We start from the raw sequence: 16,761 nt of genomic DNA on the forward strand, positions 1-16,761 counted from the left end.
GCAAGTGGAGCGTCTATGAATGCAGGTCCTTGTTCTGTGTGCAGTTCTGGGGCTCCGTGGTGAGGAAGTTAGTCTGTGCAGCCCCCCTCGGGTCTGCTGACAAGTTCTGGCTCCATGCGGCCTCTGGGGAGGTCATGTTGATATCCACACCTGACGGGGGTGGGCCTGGCCACTTGCTCGCTGTCTCGAGTCTCCATGCTCTGCTGCCCTCGCTTCCAACCCAGACTTCCTCCAGCCTTCCCGACACTTCTGTGTGCTCTGTTTTCTGCTTATGGGATCAGGCATGCCCCATGTTGAAAAGTGCCACTTTAGGCTCTCAAGGGACGTCTCTCCAATAGCAGCATTGTCATGTTAGTGGCATGTTAGACCAGACACAGAGACAAGTCCATCAAATTCAATCAAATTCGTCATCCTTCCAATGATACCAGAGAAAGTAGATCATTGACTCATATTCCCAGATCTTCCAAGATGTTGCAGGGTGCAGGGCAGGACTAGACTTAGGAGTCGGGTTCTGCCATCATTGCCTAAGGCTTCTCTCATTTTCACACTCTGCTGTGCTCATCAAGTGACTCTGCATTGCACTTTCTTCCCGACTGAAATACATCTTAGGCTACATCTATTTCAACAAGCCTCATGTCTTAGCCTTCCTGGGTACTAGACATATCCTCTCTTTACAAGGGAAGAAACTCTATGCAGTAGGGACTTCCCTGACCGTCCAGTGGTTAAGACTCTGCACTTCCATTGCAGGGGCCTCGGGTTCCATCTCTGGTCAGGGAACTAAGATCCTGCATGCCACACAGCATGGCCACAAATAAATAAGTAAATACATAAATAAAATATGCATACCTAGGTGTGGTTTTTTCCCTTTAAGGAATCAAGGAAAAACTAGGAAGTAAGGATTATCTAGGAGGAAAATACACCGACTTAATATCTTGACTATTCCCTTTGTACCTACCAATAGAACTGTGCTAATGTAGACATATAGATCCCACTGACACCCATTATGATATCACTTGAGAATTTCAGTAACTCTCAATTGAATTTTATACCTAATTGTGTGATTCATTTGATGAATCCCTGGGAGCTAAAGCAGTATGATCCTCGTGGACGCCAGTATTCATAAGATACTTTTAATAGACTCAGAAGATTAGACTCAGAAGAAAGAATGCTTTAATTCCCAGATGAAAGGATTCCCCCAACATTCCTCTAGTAATTTGTATTTTGCTCTATTAGCATATATTATACCATGTTGTAATTAGTTGTTTCCATTTCTTCTTTCTCCTCTTCCAGCACCTCTCCATATGTATATTAAGCACACATGACTACAAGAGGCAGAATCTTTTGATATTGAGGTGTCTGTATCTTTCACATGTGTATCTCAGGTACTTGCCTGAAACACAGTAACTACTCAATCTGTGAATGAGTTGAGTGGTTTGCTAAGTACACTTTCAGCAAATAGGCAGCAGAGAAAAGAAACTTGTTTCATTATCAGTGTCAGGGCTCTGGTGGAGGCATATTACTCAGCACAAACACTAACTCATGAGAAGTAAATCATTGCAGGTTGAAAACTTCACTTGAAAAAATTTTCATCAAGTTTGACAATGTACATTGTGTAAAAATGAAATATCCAACCAATATGGACATGCTGCTGCTGCTGCTGCTAAGTCGCTTTAGTCGTGTCTGACTCTGTGCGACCCCATAGATGGCAGCCCACCAGGTTCCTCTATCCCTGGGATTCTCTGGGCAAGAATAGCAAAGTGGGTTGCCATTTCCTTCTCCAATATGAACATGGGCTCTATAGTAATATTTTTTATGATATAATAAGCATAGTTGGAATAAGCAGAGGGTATCTAGGTATTTCCTATCATCATTATTGTTATCGCTGCTGTTATTACTATGGAGTGTACTGCTGTTATCTCATTCAGTAGTAAGGAATCCACCTGCCAATGCAGGAGATGCAGATTTTATCCCTGGGTTGGACAGATGTCCTGGAGAAGGAAATGGCAACCCATTCCATATTCTTGCCTGGGAAATCCCATAGATAGAAGAATCTGGTAGGCTATAATCTTTGAGGCTAAAAAAGAGTCAGATATGACTAAGCAACTAAATAACAACAACAACAAATTACTGCAAAGGGTATTGTTATTAGCTCCAATCAGTAGCTATCCTTTTTAAAATTTAAGCCATTTTAAATTAAAAATTAATGCCTATTTATTGTAGAAAAATTTGGAAAGCACAGGTAGGTTACAAAAGATGATTTACTATGAAGATAATCACCATTAATAGTTTGATCTATCTATTTCTTTTAAAAATGACATCATGCTGTATTTACTATTTTACATAGTGCTTTTGGTTTGGCTTAATAATAATATTTTGACATCTCTTACATATTTTTCTTTTCCTATTCTAAATGCTAAATCCTACTGACTTCAATATATCTTTTTTCAATTTTTATGCAGTATTAGAATGTGTTGTGTTTTTTTTCCTCCTGGTAAAGAAAGAATTTGGCTTTATTTAGGAGAGTTTTCTTTCCACTATGTTCAAGCAATCTTTTGTGTTTTTAGGGGTTCCTTCCTTTTTAACATGAGAAATGATTTTTATTTGAGTCATAGGCTCAATCATAATTGTTAGAGAGACCCATATTCTGCCATTAGATTATCTGAATACTGTGGGAACACATTAGCCAACTCTAATGTATGTTGTCCTGAATATAATGTAAACTAATTCATTGAAGATGTGGACAGAGCTCATGCTGGGGCTTCAAGTAAAGAAAGTTTTTATGCTGTAAACATGCTCTTCACAAGTGTGGGTGTTTCAGGAGCGTAGAACAGGTTCTGCTCCATACATGAACCCCAAATGGCCTTCAGCCCATCTGTCCAACAGGTTGCATGAAGTGAAAGTGTTAGTTGTTCAGTTGTATCTGACTCTTTGTGACCCTGTGGATGGTAGACTGCCAAGATCCTCTGTCCATGGGATTCTCCAGGCAAGAATACTGGAGTGGGTTGCCATGCCCTTCTCCATGGGATCTTCCTGATACAAGGATTGGACCTGTGTCTCTTACGTCTCCTACATTGGCAGGCAGTTCTTTACCACTGGGCTTCCCTGATAGAATCTGCCTGTAATCTACCTGTAATCTACCCAAGTTCAATCCCTGGGTTGGGAAGGTCCCCTGGAAAAGGGAAAGGCTACCCACTCCAGTAATTCTGGCCTGGAGAATTCCATGGACTCTATAGTCCATGGGGTCACAAAGAGTCATACATGACTGAGTGGCTTTCACTTTCTTTACCACTAGCACCCCCTGGGAAGCCCAACAGGTTGCATAGATATAGGTATTCCTCAAAGAGGAATTACCTGTGTCTCAGACTAAATTGATTTTCCTGGAAGCTAAACTGAAATTTTATTTATTTATTTATTTTAATTTTTTTGGTAGGTCCAATTCATTCTTTTATTTTTTAATTTTTATTTTTACTTTAATTTATTTTATTTTGCTTTTCAATATTGTATTGGTGTAAACAAAAACAGAACAACAACAAAAAAATCCAAGTACATTGTAATATCATAAGAAAACAGTTGCCGTATGTTTGTAATGTCAGATAAATATCACAAATTAAGCCAAATAGGACCATTGTACTTTGTGTAGAAAGAAGCTATAAGTACATTAGTGAGAAAAACCAAGGTAGGTGAATGAGCACTGGGGAATCTCAGAGGGGGTAACTTAATAAGCACTTCATTGGGGCACTCTATATAGACTTATTAATTATGTACATATTCTCCACATCATGGAGAGTCACATAGCCTCTATCTGAGAAAATATTCTGATAACATCTTTTGACTTTGGTTACTATGTGAGCACAAAGATAATAACATAGCATTTATAAGAAAGCTGTATAATTAATCTGGCTATCAGAAGTGTCTCTTTTTAGAGTATAATTCTTGCAATTAGAGCTAGGGAAATCAATTGACAGTGGGTATATTTTACTATCACTCTCTTGGAGGCAAATCTGTATTCCTTTTGCTAAATTGGGAATTCGCAGTAGCACAGTATAATCTTTGTGTAGCATGACAGGTCCCACAATTCAGCATAATTAGAGGTCAAAGATTGTTTGGGGATGGGAAGCCAAGTACATAATGACTAGTCACTTAAAAGTGTTTTCTAACTTTTCTACAAAGAATATTAATACGATGATACAAATTTGGTAAAAAATATCTTCCATGAATTAGGCTGTACTATAATACAGTTAACTACATTTGACACTGTGTGTGTGTGTGTGTATGTATGGGAATATGCTAGGTCACCATGCAATGCAATTTGAAATGTCTTCTGAGAATCAGAAGTTATTAATAATATGGAGTTGGGTCAAATTCTGGGCTTAGTTATTCAGGGAAAGTGACATCTGCAAAGTTCAGTGTCTAATAAAAACATAAAGCAAATACGTAAATGTTTCCTTTTCTTACATTAATTTTTTTTTTCAGTATGAGATGAATGTTATTACATTACCTTATTCTAAATGACTACTACAGAGTGGAGAACGAAAATAACATTTTACTTTTTATGTTTATAAACTGAAGTGATCTAATTTAATTTGCTTGTTTTAAATAAAAGATTTTAATAGTCTTATAAACTAGGATTCTGTTAATTAATGGAGAGTGCTGCCGAAATAGAATACATTTCTGGTTTCTTTGCTGTAGGCAAAGATTTACTAAAGCTTTATACAGACAATTCTAAGCGACCATGATTATATGTGTTGAGTGTAGAGGGGATGTGTTGGGCTCACTGATGTTTAAGGTCCTTTGGGCTTTCAAATTCTCTGTGGAGTTATTCCTCAATGAAGTTTAGCATTTTCTAACTTGTTTAAAAGGAAGAATTTTCGAGTTTTTCTTCAGCATTGCTGAAACACAGTATTTGCATTATTTTAAAAATCTTTAAATTGTAAATGAATTATTGTCCCATTGGTGCAAGCAAATGCATAAAAACACACGAGAATATTTGCTGCAAATTAAACAACTGCATGTGTGTGTGTGTATATATACATATGTATGTATATATATATATATATGTTTTACCCAGAGTTAACTATGTTTCTGCTATGAGAAATTGAAATGTAGACTTTCATTGAGTTTAAAGAGCATGTCAAACTGACCCAAAGTTATGGGACAATTTCTGAAGGCCTCAGTATAGACTTTAAGACACACAGACTTTGACACACTGACCCTGGAGAGTGGAGGTGGCCCTGCAGAGAAAAACAGCTGGCTTTCAAATGCTTCATTCTTGGCCAACTCAACCCTCATCTCTGAATGCTTCCACAGGCTGGAAGCAGACTGTGTTTTAGTGAACATTTAATTCCCATCCAACGACTGTTGCCAACAAGGTCACCAGGAAGATTTTGGGTGATAGGGACAAGGCCACAGGCTATAGAAAAAAAAAAAAAAAGAGAGAGAGAGAGAGAAACTAGGGATGTTTCAGGGTTATGTTATGATATTAGGAAATTTCACTGATTCTGTCAACAAATAGTGGTTGAATAACTGCAAAGTAGCAGACACTTGTGCTGTATCTTATAGAGGGTCTATCCATGCAGTCACGGTGACTATTTCAATTTTAATGAATTGAAATAATTAAAGTTCAGTTCCTTAGTCACTCTGGCCACTTTCCATGTGCTTGGTAGCCATCTATGGCTAGTAGCTACCATATTGGACAGTGTGAATAAAAACATCTACATTGTCACAGAGAGTTCTCCTGGGGAGTGCTGGGGAACAGTTAAAGTCATGGTTCTATGCTGTTCATGTTAGTAATCCATTTTTGGAGATTATGTAAACAAATAGCTTCAATACCAAGCGGTGTGAATTAAGAGCCATTTGGGAAGTAAAGAAAAGTGCAGAAAAGGATGGCAAGTAGGCTGGTATAAACAGAGATGTGAGCAACCGAAGCCATTGGAGTTCTGGCTCTGAAAGGCTTTGTGAGCTAAGTTTGGTCTTTTTCCTAGAGGGATGGAGAAACCACTGGAAGTTTTGAATGGGAAATGTGATCCAAGTATTATTTCAGGAAGCTATTTTTGGCAGCAATGTGCAGACCGGATCGGGTGGAGAGAGAAGGTGATAAACCACATTAATGCATATTGAAAATAGACCATATGTGCAGCTGTGAGGACCTGGGCTTGAATATCAGCAGTTCACTCTAGATGCATATTACAGTGACTCTTGATTAAAATAAGCTTATTTTGTAACAGTATTCTTATAAACCCAGGTCTATATGTCCCTAAATGACTCATTCCTGTGTATTTTTCTTTATCTTCGCAGTCAGAGGGATGCAGGTTCCTCAAGATTCATAGAAAAAAATAGGAAGAACCAAGGACAAGAAGGTAAGATCAGTGGGAAAAATGAAGGGAATGGAAATAGTTCAGACAGAATAGAGAAACAGAATCCAATAATTATAGAGCAGAAGTGATGAGAGAGATCTAGAGAGCTAAAAGCTCCCTCAGTGCTGGGTCCATTTACACAGTGGTGCAGCGGAGCTGGCTTGTCCTGGCTGGATGTATGGGCTTCTCCGTTTTGCTCTCAGTGAGGTCTCATGATGGGAATGTTTACACTATGGAAATTGGCAACTGCTACAGATCACAGCTTCTGCCACCCCAAGCTGTGCTCATCCAGCTGTGCTGCCAGTGCAACCACACGATCCACACAGATCAGCTTGATTTGCTCTGTAAAAGACAAGCTGGGAAACCAAAGACACTGTTGTGCCCACTGTCATAGCAAGGGTGGGGAGACTGGTGCCTCACACCTAGAGTTGATAATTTTCAGTACACATACGAACTACAGTGGTTTGTATTGTCGTGTACCTACGTCTGAAACTAGGTATGAACATGCTCCAAATGTTCTAGGCATTTATTTTTTTTCGTCCTGTACGTGGAGATGCTCAGGACTGTACTGTAATAGGTTTGTAATACAGTACCTTTCACACAAATAATACCTTGAAAAGCAAGCACAAAAAAATAAAGAAAATGATTTTCATCTTATAGTACAGTACCTTGAAAAGTACAGTAGTACCAGCTCCATCACTGGGGCTTGAAATAAAGATACTATACTGCTCTCCCCTACACAGCAGGGCACAGTAAAGTACCCAATACCACAGTCACTTGGAGAGGTTGCAAGCACATGACAGTGTGCCCCAGACTCACGAATGAGCTTACAGGATTGGATATTTGAACATAGGTTCACCTCTTTGAAAGTTCTCAACTTCAAGGTTCATATTGTAGGTGTGTGTGTGTTTTGTATTCGCTCAGCTGTGTCTGACTCTTTGCCACCCTTTGGAATGTAGCCCACCAGGTTCCTCTGCCCATGGGATTTTTCGGGCAAGAACACTTGAGTGGGTAGCCATGCTCTCCTCCAGGGGATCTTCCCGACCCAGGGATGGAACCTGTATCTCCTGTCTCAGCAGCTGGAGCCTTTACCACTGAGCCACTGGGGAAACCTTTTGTATGTTGGGGACTTGCTGTATTATGTTTATTTGACAGCTGAAGACATAGGATCAGAGACCTTAAGAAACTTTGCCCAAAGTCACATAAGTGTTTGATCTGGAATGTCGGTGTGAATCTCTCAGACCCCGGACTGACCCTTCCCCACCAATCTGCTGTGTGGAGGAAAAACTCTTTCTTGGCGGTGATGAGAGCCTCCAGGATCCCTGAGGGGGTGAACAGTGACAGCCCGAGGGCTCTGGCAATCAGGAATGAGGCTTTTTTTAGTGTGTGCATGGCAGAGTGCTTTGCTCTTACCGTAATGGGCTTGCGGGGAGAGTCAGACCCAAGGTTCATCAGAACACACAAGGGAACCTTGTTTTAGGGATCGCACATCCTCTGAAACCTCACAGGTAATGAGTAGATTCGGTGCTTTTAATATAATGCCAGTGAGACATCCCAGATTGACTCAGAGTCCCAGAGTGAGAAAATTCTATGATCAAATCTTTCCAAGTCTTGCCTTATTCCAAAGCTCTCATATTTAAAAACAACAATAACAAATGGTTCAGGTGTTTCTGAGATTTGTAAGTAGGAAAATAATCATTTCTGAGAGGCAATCTATGCCTAGAGTTGTGGGGGAGTAAAAGCACTTTCTGAATACCTAGAAGGCTATAGAATGGGTGAATGACCAGGGTCAAAAACGCACAAAACAAACTGGCAAAAGGACCCAATTACAATAGCAAATAAGGTTTGTGGAACCGATAGCTTTTCATGAATGGGGTGTGTAACGTGGCAACGCCATCTGCTTGTATAATGTCATGTTTGTGTATATTCGCACTTACGCACGGACATGCATCTATTATAACAACTCGGAAAAATACCCACAGGGTATGGAAATTCCAGCCTAGACTTGGGTTTACAGACATGCTTCCTTTATTCTCAACACCCGTGCATGTGAGAAACTGCAACTCGAGCACAGACTTGGCAGGCAGACCCCGTTCACTGTCTTCTTCAACACTCTTCTTTCTCTGCAGTGGCACCTATTTGAGGGGCACTAAGCAGACTCACGCCTCTCAGTCTTCCAAGGGGTGTTGAAGACTTGTTTGGAGGACATCATTTATGCTGCGCTGTAAAAGAGCCGAGACTGTAATGGAGCCCCAAGGAGCTAAATTCTCCAAAGCCCAGGATCATAGTAATATGCAGTATTTCATTTACAACCCCCTTCTAAGTAGGTTTGGGAGGATAATGCCTTGTTTAAATAATAATATGCCACATTTTACCATTCAAAGTACTTTCACACAAATCATCTATCTAATTTTCTCTTTGAAACAATGAAGGAGATAAGGCCCGGATAATTACCTACAAGAGAATCAGGAGCTCAGAAAGGTGAAGTGATTTACCCAGTCACACTGCAAGTTCTCAGCAAAGCCAAGATAAGAAGCTGTGTCTTCATTCCCAGCTCAGCTGGGTCTTTTTACCAGAATGTTAGTGCCTGAAGCTTCATAGGTAGAATGCTGAAATTCTCAGCACAGCCTTTTGCCTCTAAGCATTCTTTTCCATGGTTGGCCTTTAGCATCATTTGGATTTTATGACCTTATAAGATGGCAGGGAATTTTGAAGACAAGTTTATAATTTAAATTTTCGGACTTTAAAATCTGACCTGAAAGCGTATCAATTTCTTACACTAAATTTGCAAAATTAGATACAAGTTGCCCATAATGACAGTGAGTTTTACTCTCTGATTTTCATCCTTAGGCAAGGTTGTGAGTTTCATGTGAGATGGGAGAGCATTTGGTGGTCTCCAAAGCAGTGAATAAGGAGAGCTGACGGGGCACTACCAGTGTCAGAAATTGTTTCACTTAATTTGTAATTAAAAAAAAATTATTTGTTTGACGGTGCTGAGTCTTATTAATCGTTGCTGCATTGGGGGTCTTCTAGTTGTTAATTGTGGCATGCGCACTCTTAGCTGTGGGATGTGAGATCTAGTTTCCCAACCAGGGATTGAACCTGGGGCCCCTGCATTGGGAGCATGGAGTCTCAGCTACTAGACCATCAGGGAAGTCCCTAATTTGTCATTTTAGTAGTTTCAACCTGTTAGAAGTAGAATTTTGACTTGTTCATACACTGCTTTTTCACTCAAACCCACCTTTAAATACCCATGTATTATTTTGCATAATGTATAAACATATACAGACAGACACACATATGTATAGCTGTATGTAAGCTAGAGGTTTATAGTACAGAACTATTTTCTTATACTTTTCTACTTGTGATCCCTTTTCTCTTTTCTCACATTTTCCCCCCACATCCAGTGGCCCATAAAAACCACATATTCATTCATCTTTTATATATTTGATCACATCCATGTAATTGCAAAAAATACACAGATATACATACATGTACATGTAAATATATACATAATACACATACCTATGCACATGAATAATGGGGATTTTAAAATCATTTTTATTAAGAGATTGTATCAGAACCTTTCTGCATTTTACTTGCTAAATTACCAATAACACATGAAAATATTTCTACTTTATCTAATGGTCTACTTCTATTTTCTTATCTCTAGTGGCTACATAATATTCCATGATAGAGTTATGCCATGTGGATTCAATCACTCATTTATAAGCAGACTTCCATTTGTTTCCACTTAGTCTTCTTTTTACTACTTGAAACAATTCTAAGTGAAATATATTCAAACAGTGTTGCCTGAGATACTTATATAGTGTATATATTTTTTTCTATAGGATGACCAGACAGAATTTTGTATTGAAGAGTATATTTAATATGATAGATTTTGCCACATTGCTTTCTGAAAGAGACTGCAGCCCTTCATCTTTCCAACAGTGTGTGTGTTCATTTTTATTCAAATTGTATTATTTCCTTTTATCCAAATCTGTAACAAGTGTTCTTCTTCATAACATTGGCTAGTTTGAGGGCAAATTGATAAAGTAATACATTATTTTCCCATTAAGTTTCCCTTCCCTGAATGCTAGTGAAGTTGAGCATCCTTTCACACAATTGCCATTTGGATTTGCTCTCCCATGAGCTGCCTACAATTATCCCATTCCTATAACTCAGTAGTTCTTTTTTTTCTTTTATTGGTAATATCTACCTATCTATGGGGCTTCCCAGGTGGCTCAATGGTAAAGAAACCACCAGCTAATTCAGGAGACTCAGGAGATGCGGGTTTGATCCCAGGGTTGGGACCATCACGTGGAGACAGAAATGGCCGCCCTCTCCAGTATTCTTGCCTGGAAAATCCCATGGGCAGAGGAGCCTGATGGGCTACAGTACCTGGGGTTACAAAGAGTCAGACATGACTGAGAGACTGATCATGCACCTATCTATCACTTGTTTATCTATATATCTATCATAATGAACATTATATATTTGCCCCTTATTATTTAACTGAAAGCTGTTTTTTTCCTATTCTAAGTTGGTCCTTTGACTCTAATATCTTCTGTTTCCTGTGTTGCTTAAAATTGCACAAGGTATTCTAAATCTTCTTCAAATATTTTTTATCAATGTATTATTTACTATTGTCTTTACTCCATCTGAACTAAATGCTACAAGACTGATTTTCTTTCTGTCATTGTCAGTGATTAAATAACCCATTCTTTCCCCAAAGAATTAAACTACTACTTTGTCTTTATTAAATTCTCATATGTACTGGAATTCTTTCACTTAATTCTCTGATGAATTGTGTGTGTGTGTGTGTGTGTGTGTGTGTGTTTTAATCTTCTTAAAACTGATAGAAAATGTATCCTTTAATTCAGTCTGGGACCACAATCTGCCTGATGGTAACTCCTGGAGTTTCTGGTGTAGATTGTAATAAATAGTAAAATAATTCAAGGGGCTGTTCTCAAAATCCAAAAGTCTTCAATTAAAGGCAATTACCTGACAGTCAGAGGAAAATGAATGCATTACAACCCACAAATGTAAAGTATAGGATTCACATCATAAACAGCCCAAGGACTAAGAAGTATAAGGGAGCCACATCACTGGCCATGCATTTCATGACTGTGAGCACAATAGCAGTGACCATATTATTGTTAGCCAAGACAGGAGTGTAAAGATACGTGTTGTGCTGGACATGAGGTGACTGGCATTGTTCTTTCTGTTCATGAGTTTTGACCACGTCAATTTTTATGATTGTTTTAGCTCAATTGTGCAATTGGTGTCAGCTCTGAGACTCGTGTCATAGTAACAAATTTACAATGACGGTGGACTCAAATATATCTTTGTCAGCAAAGATTTGACAGAGTTTTGGAATATCCTTGCATATATCAAAGAAAGGCAGGCTAGATAAGAACATAACTGCCAACAAAAATCTCACATTCCGATGCTGTTGATTGTTGTTATTTAGTTGCTAAGTCATGTCTAGCTCTTTGTGATCCCATGAACTGCAGCAAGCCAGGGTTCCCTGTCCTTCAGGATCTTCTGAAGTTTGATCAGATTATGTCCATTGAGTTAGTAATGCCATCCCACCATCTCACCCTTCGTCGCCCACTTGTCCTCAACCTTTACCAATACCAGAGTCTTTTCCAGTGAGTCAGCTCTTTGTAACAGGTGGCCAAGGTATTGAGCTTCAGCTTCAGCATCAGTCATTCCAATGAATATTCACGATTAATTTCCTTTAGGATTGACTGGTTTGACCTCCTTGCAGTCCAAGGGACCCTCAAGAGTCCTCTCCAACATCACAATTTGAAAGCATCGATTCTTCAGCACTCAGCCTTCTTTATGTTGTCAATCAGTTAAATGAACTTGTTTTCATACTACTGAATTCTTCCCTTGGCCATGGACTTAAAATTTTTATCAAAGTCTTGACAATAACATTGATACAGTTATCACATACCTGGGTGAAAAAGAGCAGTGAGGAGTGATTCCATGACAGGCAGAAAAATCAGGATTCAAAACACCCCCTTAGGTTATAATCAAAGAGTGACATTTACTTGGGATATTAGTAAAGTTCCTCATGTCATTGAAATAAGTGACACTGCTATATTTAAAAATGAATAATGAACAAGGACCTACTGTAGAGCACATGAAGGTCTGTCCAGTGTTACGTGGTAGCCTGGGTGGGAGGGGAGTTTGGGGGAGAATAGATACATGTATATGTATGGCTGAATCCCTTCACTCTTCACCTGAATCTATCACAATGTTATTAACCAGTATATCCCAATGCAAAATAAAAAGTTTAAAGAAATGTAAAAAAAATCATGTAGGTAAACATTGCATTTGATCAAGGTTGCTATCACCCAGAATAGATATGATGAGGTTTTTATGCTTTTATGTGTTTTTTAGCCACAAATGAGCTGTATATTCTGCCTAGAAATACCTAGGGAAATATAAAATTTATCTACTTCAGTTTGAAAATATGATTCAACCTCTGTACTCTATGTATTATAGGAGATATTTTTATAAATATTTTTGTTCCAAATCATTTAATGTCAGTTCAATTGAGTAAATGTGTGACAGGTGCCTACTGTGACTCAGACACTGTGGAATATTCCAGGAAAAAGGTTGCAAATAAGATGTCTTCTCTGACCTCAAGGAACTCAGAGCTTAATTGGGAAGGCAGACCTGAAAAACACATGATGTAAACATAGTCACAGGAAGGGCACTGTGGTTACCTAACTATCGGTTGTAAAAGTTGTTAATGGATTTTCATTTTCATTTATTCTGCTTTGACCTGAGAGATGTCCCTGGCTCCCTTTTCACTTTGCCACTTAAGAGTGAGGCAGTGAGTTATTTTCACATGGCTATGGAGTCATAAGTCTCGCTTTCCTTGACTGATGGCTATAAAGCAGCAAGAGTTTCCTGACTAACTGGCATTCCAAAGAAAAATAAGGATCATTTCAACATAATATATTTATTTATAAAACTATTATCAAAGATAGGTTTAGTTTGTCTGACCTTCTAGTAACTGGCACTCATTTATAATAGAGTTAGGGTGCTTCAAATACATTTATTATTATTATTCCTATGGCAAAGAACCAAAGCAAACAAAGCAAAAGAGTACAGTTGACTCTTGAACAATGGGGGATAGGCCCTGCAGTCAAAAATTCGAGTGTATAGAAAACTAAAAACAGAGTTACCATAAGTGCCTGCACTCTCACTCCTGGGCATCTATTTAAAAAAATACATGCACCCCTATGTTCATAGCAGCATTGTTCACAATAGCCAAGACAAGGAAACAACCTCAGTGTCCGTCAAGAGATGAATGGATGAAGATGTGTTACATATATATACAACAGAATACTACTCAACTATAAAAAAGAATGAAATAATCCCATTTGCAGCAACATGGATGCAACCAGAGATTATCATAGTAAATGAAGTAAGTCAGAAAGAGAAAAGCAAATATCATATGATATAACTTATAGGTGGAATCTGAAATATGGCACAAATGAACAGAAACAGGATTAGAAACATAGAGAATAGGTTGGTGGTTGCCAAAATGGAGAGGGATGAGAGAGAGTTAGAATGGGAGTTTCGGATTAGCAGATGCAAATTGGTGTATATAGGGTGGATAAACAACAAGGTCCTACTGTATAGCACAGGAACAACATTCAATATCCTGGGATACACCATGATGGGAAAGAATATGAAATAAAATATGTATCAGTTCGGTTCAGTCACTCAGTCATGTCCGACTCTGCGATCTCATGAATCCCAGCATGCTAGGCCTCCCTGTCCATCACCAACTCCCGGAGGTCATTCAAACTCATGTCCATCGAGTTGGTGATGCCATCCAGCCATCTCATCCTCTGTCATCCCCTTCTCCTCCTGCCCCCAATCCCTCTCAGTATCAGGGTCTTTTTATACATACCTGAGTTGCTCTGCTGTATAGCAGTAATTGACACACACTGTAATTCAACTATACTTAAATAACAAATAAATAAAAGAAGATACCATTTAATAATAAAGGGATCATAACAGAAAAAAAAATCCAAGAATAACTTTGTAGTCTTCTTTCCACGTTGGAGGTTTCTCTCTTGCAGATTCAACTAACTGGACATGAGTTTGAGTAAGCTCCAGGAGATGGTGAAGGACAGGGAAGTCTAGCTTGCTCCAGTCCACGGGGTCACAGTCAGACACAACTTGACTGAACAACAATAACTCAGGTCTACTGTAATAGCAACAGTATCTTCTTGGTGGAAGTAAGAGCATGAAAGAATACCTGTCCATTTATCTTAGTCTCCTTTCTAAAGCGAAATTCTCACTCTCCATCAGTCTTATTCGGATGGGACATAACTTTCCTGTTGTTTAAAAAGCCACACATTCATTCACCTTTCTCAAACAGCAAAAGTCTAACAAAACCCTTTAGATGAGTATTTCCCCAATTGTTTTCTCGGAATAAGAAGTCTGAGAGAATTCAGTGATAAGAGGATCCAAAAAAGTTAGGAAAACATTACATTTTCCTCTCTTAGAATTTCACAACGTATATTATCATATTCAAGCAAGTCATATTACTGGATTTAATCAAATATGTTCTGAAATGATATGATCAAAGAGCTCTGTACATTAAACACCTATGAACATCCTTGGGAACTTGGAGAAGCCTACTTTAGATAATAGGATATGGGCATCTTGATAGTTTGATAATTAAAGTACCAAAAAGCACTTGTGGAATTACCTATTGATTTGCACTGCTTTCAGAAGTTTAGCATTCCTGCTATTGACTACATTATCAGGGAGGAAATTATACAGGGAAAAGTCTTCAGAATTCACAATGGGAAGAGGGAATTGTGTGGTGTGTGTGTGTGTGTGTGTGTGTGTGTGTGTGTGTGTTTTGGGTGGGATGGAAGTTGGGTAAGAGGATGTGAGAAAATATTGTATTGTTTTTTCCTTTACCTCGAGGGACTTTGCTGTTTATGGAAATTAAAATAACATGATAGAATTAAAACCAGCTTAAGCTAAAGTACTCTTTTGACAAATAATGTCATGCATTTACAAACTTTTCCAACTCATAAAAAGTATGCAGTGTTCTTTTCAATGGGTCAGCAGTCACTTTCGAAGAATGTTCAGGAACCTTAGATTCCTGGCAGTGGGTTAAAAACCAGTATCCCAGTTTTGCAAATTAACAGGCACAGAGAGGTTAAGAGACTTGCCCAAGGCCACAGAGGAAGTAACAGGCTGAATCTGGAACAAACTTTCTGTTCTCTACACCCAGAGGAAACCACTAAACCATGCTTCTCTCAACATGGAAGCTTAGAATATCTGACATGCTCATCTGGCCTTTTTTGTTTTTCTTCCCAATGACCATGGAAAGCTTTTGTTGATGATGTGGTTCAAACCCCATCTTTTCTTTTTCAGCCTTCCCTACGCTTGGCTCACTGGGGCTGCCATAGCAGCCTGTATTTTCCCTGCTTGGTATAGGAAGCCCCTTCTTCAGAGTTTCTGAATGGCTGGCCTCTGGGTGACATTTGAAGCAATCACCCTCTCTACCTGTAACCCACATCCCTGACCTCAGTGCTCAGTGAACTTTTTATTTACATGCACAGTCAAATTAAATTTGCCCAGCCTTTGAAAACTTACATCTGTTGAGTGTCTAATTTGTATTGCCATTTGTTCCACAGATGTGTAACAAGACAAATACCTGTCCAGGCTTACATGGGATTCAGAAATGCTTACGTTAATCATGCGGGTGGAAAGGGGGTTAAGGGCTCTACAATAAATCAGCCTCCAAATGGTTTCACTTGGAAAGGCCTGGGAGAACAGGGTTATTTTTATCCTAGGATGCTTTTAATTTGAATCAAAAATGCTTTACCACATGTTCTGCCACAAGTTCAAAAGGATTGGTAACAAACATTTAATCTTTTTCTTCTCGGATTGGCGCTAAGCCCTCATCAAAAAGCGTATGCAGTCAAGTAGCTTATCTCCACGGAGCTGCTTCCCTTAATGTGTTCCTAATTATAATCGTATATATGGCTCACTGTGGCCGATTGAACAATATGGCAGTAATTTCTTTACAGGCCTCCCTGCTCTTTGAACTGTGAGTACAGAGGGCTGGAACCGAACCAGATAAATGGGATTTGAGTGCTGGCAAATCAAGCCAGATGCGCTCCTTAGAGAATGAATCTCCAGCTGTTTCCCAGAAAGGAATTTCAGCCGACAGCTGGGGACCCTATCATTATCGTCGTGATTATGATAATCACCATTCCCACAACGTGCACCCACACGTCTGAGAAATGGGCAACTCTTCGCATCTCTTCCTGAATCACTACCCACCATAGAGTCTCCTGAAGGCTTTGCAAGGGATAGTGTGTAAAGCAGACAAGGCTGTGACTGAAGATAT

This window comes from Ovis canadensis, chromosome 10, assembly GCF_042477335.2.
Source record: "Ovis canadensis isolate MfBH-ARS-UI-01 breed Bighorn chromosome 10, ARS-UI_OviCan_v2, whole genome shotgun sequence".
NCBI lineage: Eukaryota > Metazoa > Chordata > Mammalia > Artiodactyla > Bovidae > Ovis > Ovis canadensis.